Source organism: Protopterus annectens, chromosome 5.part1, assembly GCF_019279795.1.
Source record: "Protopterus annectens isolate FY-2018-M chromosome 5.part1, PAN1.0, whole genome shotgun sequence".
In the NCBI taxonomy this organism is placed as follows: Eukaryota; Metazoa; Chordata; order Ceratodontiformes; family Protopteridae; genus Protopterus; species Protopterus annectens.
The window spans coordinates 144,764,000-144,787,393 of NC_056736.1; positions in this window are offsets into that span (position 1 = coordinate 144,764,000).

Sequence of the window (23,394 nt, forward strand, 5' to 3'; positions counted from 1 at the left end):
CTTTGCAATGCTATCTCTCAAGGAGAGTAATGTATGAAAAGCACATAGCTAATGGACGTGTTAGACAATGAACAGTGCTGACAGTCTGAGCCAAGGTATGCATAATAAGACGTCTTGCTAATGAGAGAAGCAGCACTGTTCTTCTCTGTGGCTGGAACAGCACTGCATTACGATGCATGACTGACCTGATGGATATCACAAGGTTGGCAGGCTAGCATGATGACTCATCACCCACCTCCCCCAATCATAATAGGTGACACCAGTGACATTGATCTCTATTCAAGCAAGCTCATGTCAGACACCTTCCTTCATAAAATCCTGGCAAGCACTTCCTAAAGTTCCAGAGCAGGAAAAACAGGAACATACTCCTCTCTCTAGCACACCACTCTGGAGTTCTACATTTTGCCATGCCAGAAGCAGTCACAGCCCATATCTCAGGCCCACTCAAGCAGCAAAATTGTAGCCCTATCTACATGAATACACATTTGTGGAACATATGTTGCCCAAAATACTGATGCGCCATGGCATTATATTATGATTATTATTTTATGACTATAGCACTGGTGTGTGGTGATACTAAAGAATATGGTGTTGTAGTCAGACACATGCCAAATTCACCAATCTAGTATAACAGTATTTGGACAGCACAATGTGTTACATTAATAATTTCAGTCAGTGATGTTAACTACCTTTGCTACCATAGCTGCTGCACTGACACCATTTTGCAACCACTTCTCCTTACTCTATAGTGGTGAAATTGAGGAATTTTATTAAACATTGTATATAAATTGACCTTTACTGATTAAAGGAATTAGTTCTGCCTAGTAATGTACCAAAGCAAGAAAACCATAATCTATTGTAGATTTCAGTGACAGTGAGGTAGATATCATGATGTATACGTAACTAGGAACCCATGACTCTGGCATGGCTGTCTGTAGATGTTGGGGGTAACCATGATCAATGAAAGCCTTTTGAAATACTTGACACAAGAAATATAGGATTCCAGGGCCACATGATAAAACATGGCTATAATAATCAAATGGGGAGGAGGGAGGATATGCATATCACTAAATGCAGCCGATAAACATATGACGTATGAAAGGGTCTGTCTACTTCTATGTCTATGGTAAATAATTGGCGGGGACTGTGCATAACACTAAACACAGCTGATAGATGCATGAAGGGGGTAGGGGAAGGCTATAGCCACAGCTGTGGGCAATCAACATTCCATACCCACAAACTGACATGTTCCACCCATGGGTATACATGAACTGTCATGCTTTCCTGAAAGAGAGGTAACACTTGGAAACATTCACAAGCCAGGTGAAAGAAGTGCAACTGCAAGCCATCTATTCACATGGCATGTACATCCTGGCAAAAGGGTGCAACAGACAAGCACTACTGAGACCAAATTTGGTAGAAACTGGTGTGATATGTGAATGTTTTAAGGGGTAATAATAGGACTGTATGACAGGATTGGTGAAGGATCACAGATAATGTAGAGCATGCAATGGAAAAGACACAGGACATTATGACAGAAAGATAATCTGCTTGGTATTGAACCCAAACAATAAAGTGTTTCTAAGAAAATAAAGAATGTTTGGTCTCACTTCCTTACCAGGGTGGTAGCCCACATACCTGGGGTGGTTTACATGTGTGATCATGACTGACTCCAACCACTCAGGTTTTAGCCTGGGAATACCAGGTCAGTAAATTTCATTACAGTGCAGTATAGAAAACTCTGTTGCATAGCATGTTTGAAGAGAAGGCTTGCTCAAGGAGTATCTGTATTTTCACACACATCTGCTCTGCAACTGCAGCAACATGCATTACAAATAAGTCTGTCAGTGTATACTGTAGCATTCCATAGAGGGTTACATAGACATATGTGGAGGCTTCAGCAAAAGAGGTCAACTAGGGATGATATATATAAGGAACTTTTGGCTGATAGGGATGGAAGTATGCAAGTGTCAAGGTGCAATGACATGGTGAAACTGTCTGCTTCTCTCCAGGGAAAGGGGTCAATCACATCCACCATTACAGACCCTCTGTAGAGTTATTAACTGACTACAAAGCTTCACCAGGTGAAGATGAACATCTTCTACCTGAGTGTCACTTATTAGCTCTACCTTTGACGACAACACATGGAGCACTGGACATGCAGACTGCCTCTGATTTGCGCATACTCTCAATAACAGAGATTTAGTAAGTGTGTAGGGAGGACTCAGTCTCCATCCTTGATAACTATATAACACTTGGTATTTACTGGCAGCTATGTAAGTCAGTGGTCGAGGCACAATTGCCTGCTGCCCACAGCATTGTGGAGATGACTAGTGTGTTCTGTGGTATATATGACAAAAAGTACCAGATGTACAATGCCTGGAGTATAAGGACAGGACACACACAATGCCTCTGAGAACACTGCTTTTAAATGTTGCCTCCATAGGTGTCTCCATGAGACATTGGAACTGCCAGCTGGTCTGCCTCCACATATCAGGCCTTTTGGAGAGTGTCCAGATATAGAGAAGTCAGACATTGTCAGCCCAGGGTCAGCATGCAAAGGCTACTGGTGAATCATGAGCACAGTCACCTGTTCTCAGATAGCCTATCACTCCTACATTTGGGTGTAATCCAAACCATAGAGACCTGCATTAATCAAGGTCAAAACCTGGGATCATTCATCAGGCTGCACATACATGCTCATGAAGTTCTATCCCTTCTCCGGTGCCTGTAGACACACAGCTTGCCACCCCCCTCCTCCATTATGGGCTTTCATCATTTTGTGAGTAGCAGTAGTCATTAAGATAAACATGCAGTACTCCCTGTCAGAGTGGGCATTCGCACTCTAAACCTTTCCTACCATGTACTTCGTAATACTCAGACACCACAAGCCAAATCAGTGGACACCAGCAACAGTCATGTTATGCATGATAGCTTCATCTCACCTATGGAGGATCTAATTACTGACTTCCCACAAACACCCATAATACATGGCTGCAATGTTCAGCTCTCATGACTATACTCCATCTCATAATGTTGTAGTCACCTGTCACTGTTTCCCCATATATGCAAATGATGATAACTGTGGCATGCTCACCCCGATCTCTGAGGATATGGTGATGTCTGATACATAGTGTAGCTGGTCAATGTACTACACAGCACAGACTGGGTCTAATAACTTATGCATCATTTTATGCTGAGTTGTCTGCATCACTGCCTGTAGTTTTTGACAAGGCCTTGCGTCTTTGACAGTACTGTGATGTATTGTGCCCATCTTTGTCTTTGCTGTAATACAACTTTGCATAGTCCTCACCTAACTCTCTTTGATGCCTTTTTTTATGTGAAAGTGGTATGGAAGCCCCTACGAAGATGTTCACCCACTGGTCCATCTGAGTGCATTACAGGCCATTTCCTGTATGGTCTTGGGATTGCAGATGGGGGCCATCAGTCAGGGCTGCAGGGTATACCCAGCATCACCTGCAACACACCATAAGCAACATGAGTATTCTGCTGTCTGCTTGAATGGTACTTGTGCATACTGAGCTGTTGGTTTACCATGTGTGTGTGTGTGTGCCTACCAGCCAGACAACCCTGTGAGATTTCCCATTACAGGAATCATTGATATAGGTCAGACATGTGCTAAATTTATAAATCATGGGAACTGCTTGGGTGATACATGGATACATTATAAATAATGTCCTGGGCACTACAGGCCACCTGGCTCTTAAGGAAGTGGAAGTCCTTCATGTTGATGCATCATATGCCAAATAAATAAGATGGGGTTGTAGTTGCAATGTATATCTAATCTATGTTTCCCATGACCACAGGAGAATGGACTGTGTTGTAAAATGGTACTGTTTTTCTCCTCTGCAGACCTGAGAAACCAAATATGTTCCTATACATGCTGCAGCATAATGTGAAGGAACTGGTTTAGGATTCATGAGGATGACAAATATGATATCCTTATGATGTCCCCAAGATCAAAGAAAGGTCACTGTCACTAAGATAGTTATGGCTGCACATACTTTAGTATCCACAACAATGGACACAGCACACATTCCCTTGATCTCAGTAACTCTCCTTGTCCACACTGAAATTGTCCATAGCCTGTTGGTCTGTGAGCAACTGTCTAAGCCTACTCATACCAATGTCCTGGGTATGCAGCATTTCAAACACTCACTCTGATGATCTTGACAATACCTGCTGCTGACTCATTGCTGGTTCACTCACATTCACCATGAATCTCAGTCGTATGCATCATGAGACACTGTTTTTGAAGGTAATTATTTGCATACTTTAGGTTGCTCATTTGTAGGGAGATCTTCATTTCCATATTGTTAAGCACTCCTTAGCAGTCACTGCATATGTGATGTTTTGCTCCTTATGTGACAATACTGGCTGTATCTTAAAGCTACCCAAACACTGCATTTTTTTCACCAATGCTAAATTGTGTTGCAAAATGTACTAGATTTTTATTTATCCCAGCCAGGTTTTTTTTTTCTCAAGCTGTACAATTAGAGTGGATTAACAGTGCCGATTTTATCCAATATGATCATTCACTTTCATTTCATTTGAAGTTGTACTAATCACATCTGATGTTATTCTATAGCTTGCAAGTTAGCTGCTTTTGTAAATATGTATGTACATATGGAATATAGCACAACTTCATAATTACTAGTAAACAACAACTAGTAATATATCCATCAAAGCATATTGCACAAGATAACGGCAGTTAATTGTTTTGTGTCTCACCAGGACATCTCACAGTATGCCCCTCAATAGAAGGTGGTTAGCTCAGATCTGAAAATATAAATGTAAATATGAAAATATAATTGTGTCAAACAGTGGTAAACATCTCCACTGGAGTGCTTCCTAGGTTAACAGTATTAGTGCCATTATGTTTCTTACTCCTTCCCTTTCATATGCTGCCTGTTATTAATTATGAAGACACTTAATTAAGGATTCAATCCCTCCAAAAATTGATATGATGTGATAAGAAGCTATGGGTGTTAAAAGGAAGTATACAAAATATTGTGATAGGTGTAAATGATTTCACAACTAAAGCCAAAATCAAAGTTTTAACTTGTCATGTCCTTATTCTCTTAAGCTGTTTATGTGGGTTTGCATTCTACTGAAGAGCAGAGGCTGGGTGAGGGGGGTAGGTTGTGATGCTCTTGTGAGAGGTAAACAGGGTTACTATACGTGAAAGAAAAGACAGGGTATGGCATTGCAGTTGGTCTAACCACAAATCTAATTCTATGAGAGATATATTTAGCATTACTACTTGCTGACATCCACAGGACTACAATGGGCCATACATTATTAATGTTACGATAAGCAATCTGATACACAAGAAAAAAATAGTCTCATATAACAGTTTGACATTTTCAGAAAATACTGTTCTAGTCATGTCTCGTACACATTTCTGTATTTCATCCTAATAAATGGTTCAAACACACATGATTGTGGTAACGTTTTACCATCTTTCTGTACTGAGCTTTTTCTACAGTGGTAAATATGTTGCTAAGGCAGCAACCAGAAGCATGCTACTATCTAGACTAGAATATGCTCTCACCACAATATCATCAGTTTCATCAAAAAAGCACAACACCGCTGCAAATCTCTAAAAAAAAATATGTTGAGGTCTGTTCATCTGGCGAACCTGAAATAGCACCATTGCATGACAATAAAGAGGTGTCAGTGGCTGCCAGTAGCTGCCAGATATTCCTGTTTACTAATCACCCACACCTTCAAGCTGCTAAACAAATATTATTGCCTGATATTAAAAAAACACTATATCAGGAACAGCAATTTTCTACAACTTGCCATATCCTCATCTAAAATAAACATCACAGAAAATGACTTTACTAAAATACACTCAACATCCAGAAACACAATGCCAAACAGCATTGCACTACAGTCACAGAAAATCTACAAGATTAAAAAAGAAAAAAAATGAAAGGCTCCCTTTCAGAAAAGAATATGCTTACAAATGTTTTAGAGATAGGGGTTTGCCAGTCCTTGCATAAATGTTGCAAGTCCTTATATAAACATAGTTTTGTAAGTAAGAAACATGTTTCTCAGTGAAAAAATGAAATCAAACCCAGTGCATCTGATAGCCAAATTTACACACTGCAAACGTACCAATTTATACCTAGTTATGTACTGTATGTTTCAGCAGTGGCTGACAGGGCAGCACCCAACATAGTACAGCCCCATCTTATCTATTCTGTAAAATAACTTGCACCTTGATCTGGAAGCAGTATATAGTTTTGTGTTATTTTGTCTGGAAAGACCCTTATTTCATTTGTAAAGATCTGTTATGCTTTAATTGTTTCTGCTGTGAAATGTTTACAACTAGTTTCCTTTTTGTTACACCAGTTGTAAATGTTATGACAATGTTTCAGTGCTGTATTACAACAGTTAAGTCAATTATAAATGAGTAGTATTGTAATAGCTATGCCAGCTACAGTTATATACTGCTATACAGTTATAACAACATGGTGTACTATTGTCTGACTGGAGGTTGTATGCTCTAATGATGTTTCCACAGTATTAAACTTGCATTTTTGACCCAGGTTGTGGGTAAAAATGGCCTTTGAATCAGTCCACTTACCCTGTTAAAAACTTGAGTAAACTAATAAATACATACATACATAATGGACTTGAATAATGATAAGGGTAGTTACTGGGTAGCATCATCTCTTAGAAAGTAAAAATGAGGCCAGCTACATTGCACTTACAGTAGTCTTTCTAGTACTTTATTTCAGATCTCCACATTGCACAGCATAGCATGATAACATGCTCATTACTCCAGAGAAGAGTGTACTTCAGAAAAATATCATGTTCTTTTGTGACATGAAAATTATTTCATTTAATGACCTCTGAATTAAACTGAAAAGCAGGAACCAGGCTTGCAGAGAATAAGCAATTGCATTTCTTGTCATAAATAAAGAGCAATAAACAATAAAGTCAACCTGTCTTTTTTTTCCTTTTATTATCTTCATTTAACAGGTCCTGATATTGTTGGTGAGTAGATTATATGAACCTGCTGCATTCAGTCAAACCCAGACAGCCTCTCTACTAATTAAACTGCATACTGTAATCTTCAGAGCTGAACACTAGAGAGGTAAACATTGCTTCTATAGGAAATGCAAAGAACTGGACAGGCAGGTATACTGGAATACCAGCAGCTTTTTTTGTGAAGTTTTGTTGCCAGCTTTCTGATCATCAGACCCTCTCTTGGTGAATCAATTCATTTGTTCCTATCACCAGACGAGACTCAACCAGGAGGGGTCATCATCCAGGCAGCCATCAAGGGTGGTTCAGGGCTTCTTTTTTTCTTTTCTTTTTTTTTCCTCCACAACTCAGACTATGCACACATCCAGTAAGATGCCAGTGGGGGGCATGCAATGGGCTGTCTATGAAGGGCTTCCTCTTACTATCACAGGGGGCATTGAAGCAGTTCTGTCCCTTCTCCCACAGTATGACGAATGATCTCTCCAGTCTCCACCAGGGTGAGTGCACCACTGTGTTTACCTCTGAGTGCATGTAAACATTCCAGCCCCCCAAGCATCATGTGAGCCAAACCCCTGCATTGTACCCCCTACTTGCCTTGCTCCTCCATTGCCAAGATTGTAATATAATCCAGTTTGCCTTAGTCACAGTCAAGGCTCCATCTCCATGTGCCATGGATCCAGGCTACAACCCATGCCATATTAGTTTTTCTCCCATATTCATTAGGGACCTCTGGAACAAATGATTTGCATTAGTTAACAACTTTGCTCAACACATATGGGACACTCTATCCTTTAAGCTGAAGCTTATATGCCATGCCAAAGCAGCAACCACACTGAAATGCTACAAATTTGACTCATCCATCACACCATTCCCAGCTAGCCTCACTTTGGCAGTTTGCCTGCATTTTGTACTATTCCTAGCTCCATATAACAATGTGTTAAAAATCAGAAATATGCAACCTTGCTTTCATCACCTATTTTATCACAATCAGCTTATATCTTTACCTTCTTGCTTGCATAGGACTGCCATATTAATTGCTTTTCCAGAGTTACCATTGTGTTACTCTCCAGTAAAGGTACAGAATCCTATAACAAATGCATTTTAATTTTCTCAGATCTTAGTATTCATAGCATTCATTTTGGAATACTCATACATCTCTTCATATTACAAACTGCAGAAGCAATCATTCATATACATGGTCTGACATGTAATACAAAATACTGAGTACATGCATGAACTGATTTACACATATGACAGTACATGACTTCTTGGCATATCAGGAAAATGTGCAGTATTCTGACCATGCAGAACATATATTCAGGTACAGATCATATGTCCAAGTGAAAGAATCCATACATCATAACAGAGTGTTATGCCTTGTATAAAATTCACATATCCATTATTCTAATGTCTGTGGTAGGATAAAACATAAATGCTTAGCATGGGTGGGATGAATCATGTAAACAGCAATGAATGTGTAGTAGTTAGTGGGGATCTTGGAAAATACTCATTATGCATTGCAAATGAATAATTGGCTTAAACACATGCGTGCACACACACACACACACACACACACACACACACACACACACACACACACACACACACAGAGCACATAAAATGCATCCATTGTTTATGAGCAAATGCAGTATACTGAACAAAAAAAAAACAAGTCAAACCTGCAGAAATGGAATTAGAGCATTGGATAAGATTCTATTAATTGTGTAAGTAATGAGTTACAGTGAAAGACGATATATCTCAGGATGAGGTACCTCATATCTAACATATGAGGTTTACCTATACACAAAATATGACAGGTTCCATACAATGGCAGAAGGAGTTACCATTATAAATAAGGGGATCATTATTTTATCTGCTTACTTTCACAGCGTTTGCCAGCTTCTGCACTTGATTCTTTCAAGTTCCCTATTCTTGTTTGCAGTTAAACTATCAATCTTGCCTGTGTGGCACAGTAAAGAGCTTTACAGTGGCTTAGTACAAACAGTAAATTAGATCCTGTTATCTTAAGTGATTGCTTCCTTCGGCTTCAACAAAAATATTTGTTTAAATAGTTTTCTTACCCATCCAAGTAACTGTTTAGTCCAACTCAGCACATCTTGCTTCATGGCTGAGCTGATACTTTTTTTTTTTTTTTTTATGGAAAGTTTTTATGGATTAGATCCTTGTCTTTGTACCTGGGAATGTTAGAGTAGCTGGCATCTTACTTCACACATTCGTTGACCAGTAACACATGTTGTTTAGACTATGGCAGCATCCAAAAAAAATACATCTCTATACCACCTGTTATAGAAATACTTCTTTGAACCTGATGTGTTTAGTCTACAAATGATCAAATGATGTTTGCTATGCTTCCTTCCTGTAGATGAGGTAGTGTTGCTTTAATTTCTTATTTTTCCTAACCCTGCCCATCATTTATAACTATCAAAGTAAATTAAAAAAATGATTTCGGGTACCTGCCTGGGATTTCACAAGAAATAAAAAGGTTAACTGTATCTATCTGAGAATGATTTCTTAATTTTTTTTTTCATGAGGCTAAGAGACTCAGAAACTCATGGTTCTAAAGATTAAGAACAGTGCTTCCAAGCTTATCAAACAAAAAATATCTGCCATCCTTTTTATCCAAAAATCGTTTTTTTTTTATTTAAGAAACAGCATTATGAACAAATAAACCTGTGATCTGGTAACAATAAAAATAGTGGAATGATATGAAGAGACACAGACTGACTGCAGTATAAATAATATTTTTCTGATAAATAAGGATTTTATAATCGCTAACCATCCAAGTTAATGCAGCTAATAAAACAGAGAAATATAATAATGGTCTCCATGGGTAATAGAATACTAAAGTCAAGTCCCTCCTTTATTAGTCAAAATGAAGTTTAGATTAACAAAACTAACAGAACTAAGCTGCTAACACATGACAATGATGCTCCTGTGCCAGTTCTAGTAAATACATTATTTCCAAATTTAGTAGGCAACTTTGCATGTTTTAGAACAGGTGAGTAAAACACAGATGCAGTCATGTATTTTAAAGTCATCCATTAGGTTGTTATGCAGAATTTTACCAGTCTAGTAACAGTAATTAATGAGGTATTTTTCAGTTTGGTGTTCACTTCAATCCAGCAACTCAAAATTGTTACCAAATAAAACTGGTTTTAATAATATTTTGTGATTTCATTTTATAATTGCTATTATTCATATAGGCCATTAATTACTGAATAGTGGGTAAGGAAAGTACTTTAAAGAGCAGTGCTGCAGTATAACGCATATTTTTAGTGTTTAAGTTAATCAAATTTAGCCCAGTAAGAACAATTACAGGCCTTTGACACCAGCTGTGTCAGTGAGTCGGTATGCTGTGATGTGTGTCATTCTTCTATTGCTATGGCTTAAATATCTTAAGTGCTTCATTTTTGTGCTAATGTTTGACCTCCACAATATTTACTTATTATTTTGGGCTTCATCTTTTGGGTTATGGACAATTTCTATTGCTTCTTGTAAACTGAATTTTAGCCTCAAACTACAAATTTAAGACATTGATTCTCATACTAATTTTTTTTTATCCATAGGAAATATTTTTAATATGTGTTTTTTTGTTTTTATAAAAAAGAATGTCCATGGTGATTATCTGGAGGACATTCCATTTATGTTTATATCTGCTAGGTAAATGTAAATAGTTACAAGTTCCTACTGGTGATTAAAATATCTCAATGTAAAAAATCAGTGACTAGTGATAAAATTAATAAAGAAAAGGCTGGTAGACTGAATATCTACCTACTAACTAAAATGGTCAAATGGTGGGTTGATAGATGCTAAGCAGGAAGGATGCCTTATAATCAATCTAATTGTATAAATTGTTATAATGTAATCAATTCTCTGAATAGTTTGTATACTCTAATTGTTTAGTTTTAGTACCTAAGAACTACAATGGAAAACATTAACAATTATTATAACGTTGACATTTAAACCACAATATTTTCCATGTAGTATACTACAATATTTTAAATGTATGCAAAACTATAAGCTGGGCTATTAATCATGATCTAGAAATGAAAACAAATAAGGACTGGTTAATTTTAGAATCTTGTAATTTATTGACTCATTACTTGCAATATGAGATTTTAAGTGAAATTTGTAAACTAATTATATAAATGTAAAGTAGCTAACAATAAGAGTTAATAAAGAAAGGGATTTCTGATAATACATTCATATTTACAGACTGAGATTTTGGATAACAAAGAAAAGTTCAGGCTCTTCCAAGAATGTCTTGTTTAACCATAGCTCAGCATTTAAAGAGAATACTGATTAAGTTTACGATTATTTTGTAGACATTTTCCCCCAATTATTTTTAATCAGTTGATATCTGTATGTGAAAAAAACAAACATCAAAATAACATAAATAGGAACAGCCATTATAAATGAAAAACAGAAAATATTGCATAAGTTTAATTAACAGTTATTGTGGGAAGAAAAAGACTCAAAATATGTCAACTATTTAGGCATTATTGTTATGTTGAGAATGAGCATAGCTATTAATATCATTGGCAAAGGCTGTATTTGTGATCACTATAGAATTCAACTTGTGGAACTGAATTCAGGACTTATTTAGATATAGGACATAAAGTTGTAAAGATAAATAGCATTTTTGACTGATACCATTGCTTATTAGGTTTGTATCAGAATAGATAAAATTGAAATAGATTTGTGAAGAAAAATTAGAATATAGAGCATTAGTATTTTTCTAAGTATCTGGAAACTCAAATTTCTGCAGGTCAAAAAAGGAAAAAGAGAAAAGAAAAAAAAAGAAAAAAGAAAGTAAAAAGTAATGGAGACAAATGCACTAGCAGCATCTATAACTAGAGCAAATGCAGGATCAGGTGTTAGGACTTCGAGCAAAAGAAGAATATGTATGCATCATGATGGTTTGGTCACTTATTTATTTATTTTGAAAGACTACAGACTGTAAAGGTGAAACAAGAATGTCTATTTTCTAAATTTATTTGCTAAGAAGATATCTGAGAGGTTAGGCGAAATTACTGTGATTAAAGGATTCAGTATGATTTTAATGAATAAGTATAGTCTTTCAATCGTTAAGTTAGAAAGCTAAATTCCTTTTGTATAAAACTCCAATGATGATGAAGATTAAAATAAAGCCCTCATGACAAGAGGCCTTGTGGCGTTTTGCATTCTAAGAGATTTAATGAATTGCCTTATTTTTAATTTTTAATGGGAAAGCTACAAATGGAAAGTACGGGTTCAATAAGATCAAAGTTACCAATGTATCTATTTTTGATAATACAAATTACAGAAATGTGCAGAAGAATTATAAAGATCAGAAAACACATGGAAAACAAGCAATACATGGATTTAATGTAATTCATGCAGGTATCATGCATGTTAAGATATGACATATTTATTAAAGACTTTCTAAATTAACTAAATAATTACCTTGCTGCTTACTAAGCAAATGAGCCTATTCTGAATAATTTCCAGTAGGTCTTCATTTATTCAATATAACATGAAAGCTTATATTAACACTCATTTTGATTGCAACACCTTGAATTATAAATCTTTTAGATAATCATGGTTAAATATGATGTTCTCTTAAAGTTTTATCCTATTAAGTAATTTTCTTTTTGTTTTTCTGATTTCAAGCTAAGTAGCTAGGCTAATAACATACCCATACATTTTAAACGTTTAATAATGTAGAAAGTATATCTATATTATACTAGAAGGAAGAACGGAATTTTCTTTAAAAATTTGCATAAACATTTATTATTATTTTAACATTATGGAGGCACATTTAATGACTAAATCCATCCTTTGTTAATAAATGTATATAGAATATACTAATATTAGTACATTGCTTAAATACAGAGCATCTGATTCCAAAAGATGTGTTCTGAGTATTATTGACCACATACACTGAAAGCAGCCTGAGATCAGGTTTTTTGGAATCTGGCCCCAGTATAAGCCTGTTTATACATAGGGCCTTACACCAAAGTAAGTCACTTACACTCAGAGACTGTCTTTCAGAATCAGGGCAAACTTTCACTGAGAGAAACTCTTTTGGAATCTAGTCCTTAGTGTTTAGAAATACTTTGCATTCAGTTGTGTAATAAATAACACAAGGAAGCCAACTAGATATTAAGAAAAATTTTGATCTGGACAAAGAGTTCTCCATGGATCAGTAAAAATGGAACAATTCATCAGACAAAAAATATTTGGGGGGGTCCAACAAATTACATGCTTTCTTTAAATGAGGCAAAACATTTCAAATATGTGGAAAATGTGGTTTTAGCTTTTGATTATCTACCATTTGCTACACTGTGTGCTGATTTCTAGTCTCCAGCAGTGATAAAATAAAAAACTATTGACTGAAACTACAATCTAGCTTGCAAGTGGAGCATAATGACAGATGAAGAGTTCAGGTTTACCAAGTGAAGGACACCGAAACATAATGCAACAAAACTAACCCAACAACTGACACTACATTTGTTCATGATTTGTGTAACTAAGTATAGCACAATCACACACAGCTTCTTCATACAGGTTCCATCAATAACAACTGAACATTTTTTTTATTTTATTGAAGCTCGTTTATTCTGCAAAATTAAAGTTTTCTTAATGAGAACAATATTTGCACGAAACATAAAAATACATAAATAAAGCACTTACTTTTATTGCAGATTTGAATTTTATTATGGATCACCTAAAAATTAACTTGAAAAGTTGAATCATGTGAACAATAAGTTAAGGAAAATAAATGAAAACTATTGAAAAAAGAAGGAAAACTACCACATCAATATACAAAACAGAATTACTGAATATGATGCCAACAAAAAAGGATTAAACCTAAGTCCTTAATAAAACACTTTGGACCCATGCCAAACAAATGACTGCCTCTGTATATTTGTATGATTATTTGGGTAAAATTAGAACTTATCATGACATTGATTAAAGAAACTCTTACAAAATGATTTACACTAAGTACACAGAGATCAACAAAACAAACTATATTCAAATTTCAAGCTTTACCTGACTTGATTGTGTACAACCTGTCATATATTGTCTTTATCCCAAAATATATTAAAAAGGTGTACTATAAAGAATTAACTTTTTTAGCAAGTTTTACTTGTTATTTCTTGACAGCAGATGACTGTGACATTCAAGTGAAGACAGATGTGATATTATACATAGTAATAACATTCAATTAATGATGACAAAGAGCCCAGACTAAGTAAAGTAATACTAATTGTAGGCTGTCCTAGATAATGAAATGAAGTATGTCTTATCTGTTAAATAAACTAGAAACATTGACTAAAATTAAATAAAGTCAGTCAGTATGTTGCAGATCAGACAGCACAAATAAAATTCATATTACTAGATTGTTAATAACTATTAAATTATGGTAGGAGCAAAAATAAAATGAGACATATGCTAAACTTTTCATAATAAACAAAATGTCAATATAAAAATATATTTTCTACATCAGCTACCTAGAAAATTTAAATCAGAAATTCTCCAGAAACCTAAAATAAAATGAAGACAAAAATAATAATTATAAACTGAAAAGGCCAAACTTTACCATAAAAATCAAGCAGTTAAGATAAAGAAACAAAAGACACAACAACAGAAGAATGACATACACCACAACAATCCGACTCACTGACAGAGGTTGTGTGAAAGGCAAACAGCATTGTCATAAAAGATAATACTTAAAGTCTATAAATCCTGCTTAAAATGCTGTGTACATTTTATTATGATCCTAAACTAATTATACTAAACAATAAATAAAATTTCCTATCAGAAAAAAGAACTGGAGCAATTGCAAAACAGGGCAAAGCAGTCAAATAACAAGTTGATTGAACTGTTTGATGTATTTGAAAGTACATATACCACAGATTAAAATGAACAACTTAAATAGAAAAAGCAATAACTGTCTCTTGACAAAGTAGCTACATCACAACTCTATAACTCCAAGTTAGAATTAATAAGAAGGTTACAGCTTTGCAACAGATTATTTAGATGACCAAAAAAAGCACAAAAGTTCACAAGCAGTAGAAAAACAAAGTCAGCACTCCTGGAACCACACACTTTAGCAACTCAAGTAAATCCTTGTAGTAAATGGCTGCAAAGCACTTTGGGAGTGGTAAAAATACTTTTTATTAAACCAAAATAACAATTAGATAAGCGCTTTCATCAAGAACCTTCTCAACTTCATCAGATATGAGCAAATCCAGTCAACACTCAAGTACATCCTGCAAAAGAATTAAGTAAAGAACCAATCCAATCAGACTGACTAAAAAGGACCTCCCTGAACTCATAAATATTCATGAAATGCAGCATTTGAGTGACATTAACAAGTGCAAAAATGCTGAAAATAAATACAAATACACACATAATGTATAAAATCTATAAAATGGTGTTTATATAACAATGAAAGTATATATAAAAATGTATATAAATATTTTTTATATTTTTCATTTTTTATATATTTTTTACCTTTCCATTGCTTTTAGTTTTAACAGGCAAGCAATGGAGAGTGAATCATTTAATCCTGGCCATTGCCCCGCATTTAAGTGGAGCTGCCAGATTAATTATTTCTTTTTCAAAAGCAGCCCCCATGGGCCACCTCTTTTATCCAAGTCAACAGTGTCCACAATGAAAAAATTGAAAGAGTGATCTGATTATTCTGTGCAGTGTTTACTCAAGGCATTTGTGGATTTACCAAGTCGGATATCCCTTAAATGCTCATAAATTCTGTTTTTAAATGTCCTCCTAGTCTTTCCGATATAGCAACATTCACATGCGTTACACACACTGCACAATAAGAAACTCTTTCAGTACGACAGTGTACCTTCTTATTCACCTGTATTTTAAAACCATTCACCAAGAATTCATGGCCTTCCATCATAAAACTACACGGAGCACAGGAACCACATTTTTCATAGACCCTGCATGGACAATGTTTCTGTTAGACTCTAAAATGCATTTCAGGTTCATCCCTCTCTTAAAAAAAAATTTGGTTTAGTTCCAACACATTCTCTGATATCCATATCATTAAGCAGTATAGCCCAATTTTTGAATAAGATATCTAACACATCCTTACTGTTACTGTGAAAACTAGTAATAAAAGCACATTTATAATTTGAATTCTGTTCAACATTGGATTGGGTCAAGTCAATTCCTACTCAATTAACCAAACAGCCATCAATAGGGGGCATGCCCTGGGCATGTATCACCTCATGGTGACCTAATAAGGGTTTAAAAAAAACCTCTTTCTCTTTTTTGACCACCTCAATCATGACTTCATTAAGGAGCCATAATGGGTAACCCTGTTGAAAAACATAGATTTCAGATGGTCGCACTCATCTAAGAAATTATCAAACAAACTAACCATCCAGGCTGCTCTTACAAATTGGCCCTTTACTACCCCTCTTTTTTGTTTAAATGGGTGTGCACTATCAACATGCAGAAAGCTGTCTGAATAGGTTGCTTTCCTATGATCTTGTGCTACAAAGACCTTCAACTGACACCCTTTCTTCAGAAGGACATCCAAATATGCTATTTGTTTACTGTTAACCTCATGTGTGAACTTTAAAAAACTGGTTGTGTCATTGATATATTCTAAAAATAGGGGGATTTCTTATCTCGGACTATTCCAACAAATAAAGACTTTGTCCAAGAACCGTGTATGCAATGTACAGAACTTAAACCATGGGGTATTTATTAAAAATCTCCTTTCCCATTCCAACATAATTATGTTGGCATACAAACCACCGCATGCTGACCCCATTGCCACACCTTCAATTTGTAAAAACAGCTCATTATTGAATAGAATGAAATTATTTGTGAGTATTAGTTCTAATAAAGTCTCAGGGCAGCCATGGTGGTGCAGTGGTTATCATTGTTGCCTTACAGCAAGAGGTTCTCTGGTTCAATCCTCAGCTGGGGTGCCTTCTGTGCAGAGTCTACATGTCCTCCCTGTGGTCACGTGGGTTTCCACCAGGTGCTCCGGTTTCCTCCCACATCCCAAAGACATGCTGCAGGTGGATTGGACACTCTAAATTGGCCATAGGTGTGAGTGCATGTATGTGTGCCTTCTGTGGAAGGTTGGGCACCGGGCTGGCAACTCGATACTGTAAAAATCCACTGCCAATCATGAGCAGAAAGGTGATCCACTGTGGTGACCCCTAACCGGGAAAAGCTGAAAGAAGAAGAAGTTCTAATAAAGTCTCATAGGTGTTAACCAGTGGCTGGGGAAGACCCTTACCCACCAAATATTCACAAAACCATTCCATGCCTATGGTATGTGGTATTACCATATATAAATCTCTGACATCAGTTATGATGAAACTGACTGTTTCATTAAATTCTAACACATAAATCCTTTTCAAAAAGTCCCATGAGTCCTTACATAGTAAAGGTTCATGTTGCACAAAGTCCTTCAATCTAATGTCCAAGAATTTGGCTATAGGGTGGGTAATGGAGCCCCTTGCATCAACTATGGGCCACATAGGTGGTTGGTCTAAGTCTTTATGTATCTTGGGTAACCCGAAAATGACAGGGATCCAAAGGTGTGCTATACTTAAAAAATTAAATTCATTCAGCGAGAGACTTCCTTCAATGAATAAATCCTGTAAAACACTTCTCACTTTCTTATATGCACCATGTAGTTCATTAAACGAAGATTGCATGTAAGCTTTACCTGCTAGCAAACACCCCATTTTATTATTGTAGTCCACCACGTTCATCATAGCAATCCCACCTCCCTTGTCCAGTTTCATTATCCGGAGGTCCTTGTTATCAGACAGTTGTCTTAACTTATTAATTTCATCCCGTTTCAAATTTCATTTTGCTTTTTCACCATTTTAACATTTCTCATATCTAATTCACAATGTTTTTCAAAAAGCTGTAGTGAGGGATGAATTAAAAAAAATGTGTGAATTAGATATGAGAAGGTAGATTCATCAGCAAAAAAATAATTCATTTGGAGCCGTTTCTATTGGCTCAGGCTGCCTCAGGTGACTGATTCAGACTGAGGCAGTATGATACAAATAATAGATTATTGATGCACTGCCTGTGTGGGAGTCAGCGCTTTGATTTATTTGTTTGTTTTTATTTATTTATAACTAGCTGTACACGTGCCAATTAACTGGCATGCAGGAAAGTAAGTAATTTGCTATAATTCATTGCGTGTGTGTGTGTGTTCTGAACTGTCCCTGATTTCACAGAATGTATCTGATGTATCTTTATGTTTTCGGTCTATACCTTGCAAAGCTTATGTTTTTCCTGGATAATCAGTGAGGAATGTAGTCCCTGCTATCTAGTGACAGATATTTCATTTCAGATTGATGTAAAGCATGCTAATGCAAAGCCTGTTATAGTTTTTTTTTCTAAGTTTGTAAGGGTAGTACACATTCATGTCTTTGTTAATACTGAGTGATTTTAACTACCCTGGCATTAACTGGGAAAACTACTCATGTACCAACACCTTTGCCCAACGGTTCTTGGAATTCATAAATTCCAAAGCCCTGGATCAACTAATCCATAGTCCCACCAGGGGCTCCAATATCCTAGACCTGGTCATTACCAACATGGGAAATCGATGCTCCACACCTATGGTCACCCCCTCATTAGTCAGGTCTGACCATGAGCTAATCACCCTTAACATCCACATCCGACCCCCACCCCCCAGTAAGGAAACCTCCATAAAAAACTTCTCCAAAGCCAACTTCATGCTACTCAAGTCAGAAGTGACAAACTTCATGACACCCATGCAGATGGGAACTGAAAGTTCAACTACTGAATCCTACACTAAGACATTGTATGAGCACATCCACTGATGCATGAATCGTGCCATCCCAAATAGAACCAAGATGCTCTCATCCAAAAAAAAGAAGCCAATCTGGTGGTCCCCTGCCATAAACAAACTTTACAACAAAAGGAAGAAACTGTTGCAAAAAAGAGGAAAATCCCAGAATGCAAAAAACGTCCTTACCAGCCACAGTAAGAAACTGAGATCCCTCAAAAAATCTTCAAAAGCTAGTTACAAAAATAAAATTGCCAAAGATTCCAAAGACAACCACAAAGCATTCTATAACTATGTCAAGAATCTAAATGGCAATGCTCAGATCTGCTCTGAGCTAAAACAGAATGGCATTTAATATACTGATCCCAAGAATATTGCCAATATCCTGGCAGATCGAATCAGTGCCAATTTCACCCCCCTCTCACCCCCTAAATGGACCATCTCAATACCGGAAGATTGCCAAATTCCGGTAATAACAGCAACACAGGTAAAAAAAATGCACTCTCCAAAGCTAAGAATACTGCATCCATGGGACCAGATGACATCCCGGGCTGTGTACTACATGAACTACAATATGAACTGGCACCTCACCTAAGTGTCATGTTTAATCATAGCCTCACCTCAGGTTTTGTGCCCACTGAGTGGTGCAGAGCTGCAGTTATCCCACTCCATAAGGGGGGATCCACCTTGGATCCTGGAAACTACCGTCTCATCAGTCTGATGAGCCTTATCTGCAAGGCCATGGAGCGTATTATCATGGAACTTATAAACAAAGACATTGGCAACCTTCAAACAATGGACCTCACCCAGTTTGGGTTTGTGAAGGGCCGGTCTTGTCTCCTGAACCTGATTGATTTCTTCGAATCAGTCTCCAGTGCCATGGACAAGGGTAAGGTGGTCCACACAGCCTATCTAGACCTTGCCAAGGCCTTTGACACCACCCCCCACTCGGGAATCATAGATAAACCTACTAAGCTGGGCATTAATCCCTACATCACCCAATGGGTTGCTAACTGGCTTACTGATAGAACCCACACTGTAAAAGTAGCCAACTCCAAATCCAGCTCCAGACAAGTGACAAGTGGGGTACCTCATGGTTCAGTCCTGGGACAACTCTTGTTTGGCATCTACTTCTCTGAAGTAAAGGCCAACACTAAGGGACTCTGGCTAACAAAGTTCACAGATGACTGCAAACTGGGAGCCATTATTGAATCCCCAAATGATGTGGATACTCTACAAAAGGGCCTTACAGAAACAGATGCTTGGTGCTAGAGCCATGGGCTCAAGCGCAATGCCAAGAAATGTATAGTTATCCCCTTTGGGAAAAAACATGTATCTGTGAATTACCATATAGGTGGCAGTACACTAAACACCGAAAGTGTGATCAGAGACTTAGGGACACAGGTAGACAGTGGTCTCACCTTCGATAACCACATCACCACAACAGTCAGGAAAGCCTTCTATGTGGCACACCTCATTACTAAGGGCTTTTCATCCAGAAAAAAGAAGGTCATTGTCCCACTGTACTCATCCCACATTAGACCCATTATAGAATACAATGCCCTGTTTGGTATGTACCTCTCAAGACATCTGCAACAACTGGAAAGGCCACAGAAATACCTCACTAAAAGAATCACAGAACTAAAGCAGAAGCCCTATGCTGACCGCCTTAAAAAACTCCAGCTATACTCTGTCGCATATCGTCTACTCAGAGGCAATCTCTGCTTAACATACAAGGCCATGTCAAACCCAGAGCTGTTGGACATGCTACACTTAAAGAAATCCCATCCCTCAGAGCCACACACTCCAGGGATCTAAACCTTGTCATCACAATAAACAAAACATGCTGGAGGGATAGGTTTCTGACCCAGAGACTCCCCAGACTCTGGAATAGATTGCCCATACATGTCAAGCAGAGTGCCTCTTTGGCCCTCTTCAAAAGGAACCTTGACAATTGGATGGGAGAAAGGAAATTCACCCCGGGGATCACGTCAGTCAACCTGCTAGACAGGGGTCCAGGGAAGTAAATAGTGTGGGAAGAAATAGCCAGGGAATTGTTATGGCTAGGCTTGTACAGGCCCTAGGGCTGATAGCCTAGTGCCAACCTATGAACCAATGTTGTTTTTGTTACTCATTACTTTTTATATTTCAGTTTGATTTTTGAGCTGAGAAGGTGGGTGTCATGTGTAAAAGGAAGGGCAGATAAGCAGTGGACTGCAATCTGTATTCTTACAGCAGTAAGTTGAGAAGACATATTCCTGTGTGGCAGTTAATTTATATATTTATTCATACATTTCATGATAGTCAAACGTCTGAGGAGTACAGTTACCGTCATACAAGTGGTCACATCTGTGTGTGTGTGTGTGTGTGTGTGTGTGTGTGTGTGTGTGTGTGTGTGTGTGTGTGTGTGTGTGTGTGTGTGTGTGTGTGTGTGTGTGTGTGTGTGTGTGTGTGTGTGTGTGTGTGTGTGTGTGTGTGTGTGTGTGTGTGTGTGTGTGTGTGCGTGTGTGTGAGGACATAGATGATCTGAAATGTCCCTGATTTCACAGAATATATCTGATGTAGCTTTATATTTTTGGTTTATACCTTGCAAAGCTTGTGTTTTTCCTGGATAATAAGTAAGGAATGCAGTAACTACTATCTAGTGACAGATATTTAATTTCACTTTAATAAAAGCAGTATCATAAGCGCGTTCAGGTAAATCCCTTCATCAGATGATAAAACACTAGGAAAAACAGTATCTAATATAGTACAACACAGCCAATGAAAATCAATAGTCTACCCTCCTTTTTGCTAGAGCTGGTTTTAAAGGGACAACATCATTTAATCCATTTAATAAAGTGAAGATGCTTCATATACAGCGTGGTAGTACTTGCCTCACTTTTGAATTTATTATTTGGATTTTTTGGCAGTACTTTAAGTGGAAGGAGTCCTTTTCTTTTTGTTCTTTACTTTGCTGTTGTTTTATTGGACTCTAGACACCCAATGCTGACCAGCAGACTGAGGATGTTGAACTTGGCTATGTACCACACAGGTATCTCAAACCATGACTAGTAAATCTTTCTTGCTACAAAATCCGCTGTTGGACATGGACATTGGGACTTCTACTCTTCTCTCTGATGCTACACAAGAGAAGCAAAGAGGTGAGACTAAATTTACCATGTCTCTGACATCTTTACAAGATACATTAATGAAATTAAAATGCCTACAATTGCATAGATTTTATTTTGAAGCTTGTCTTAAGAACAATATTGTGCAAAGAGGCTTATGTGTTTTATGCATGCCAGCACAAGGGGAACACTGTCCCGAGCTGCTGGCAGCATATTAATTTATAAACTAGTAAATCATACATGAATGTACTTATTTTCTTTTTTCAACCTGAAGATGGTGCACTGTTAAACAAAGCTGAAGACCTATGTAGTCAGCTGAAAAGAGACTATAAAGCTTCTCATAAGAATAGACTTATGGACATACTATGTATAGCTGCTAACTATGATTTAAAACTTCAACAAGTTAAGTTAAAGAAACTACAATGCAATTAATGTGATTTTTCATCAGGTAACATCTTTGTTTGGCCTCGCCATCAAGAAAGAGCATGGGGGGGTGTGGCTAGGATGTAGACTGGTTGGCAGCATCTTTTCTCAGCTCTGCACTCAAAAGATATTTCTGACAGGAATTTTTAAAAACTAGATATTGTAGACAAACCTATTTTGTTGAATTATTTCTACTAATATCACTAGAAGTCTACAGTGCAAAAAATTTGGCTTTAAACATTATTTTCCTGTCAAAAACAAGAAGGAAGGTATCTGAATCTACTGAAAATTAGCTTTTCTAAGCATACCACACAGGACCAGATGATGAAAAAGGAGATACAGTCTTTATTAAATGCTATACAAGACTTGTCAGTGAAATTTGACAAAATGAATACCAAACTGGACACTTTTGAGGAGAGATCTACAAAACAAATACAGCAACTACAAGAAATAATGACGCAACAGAAGTCTCAAATAGCTGACATAGAGAGATCCTTAAATGATACTGAGGGCAGACTCTCAGAACAAGATCTTCAGCTACATTTTTTATCACAACAAAATGCTTCATTACAAAATAAAATAGAGGATCTAGAGAACAGGTCCAGACAAAATAACCTTCACATCTATGGGCTACCAGAGAAAACAGAGGGAGATAACATGGTGACTTTTCTTACTACCTGGTTACCAGAAGTTTTAAAATTGCCTGAAGCTCTTTCTTATGGAATTGAAAGAGCCCACAGATCCTTAAGAGCTGCTTCATCAACCACCAAATCAAAAAATCACCCGAGATCAGTAATAGTAAAGTTTTTTTCATCACAGGACAAGGAACTTATTTTAAAAACAGCATGATCAACTTCTCCAGTTAAATACAAAGACAACATAATCAGATTTGATAATGATTATTCTGCTGGAGTTATAACTGCAAGAAAAGAATGTCTCCCTCTGATAAAGGAATTGAAAAAAAGACAACTTAAAGTCCACTTGCTGTTCCCTGCAAGAATAAAAATA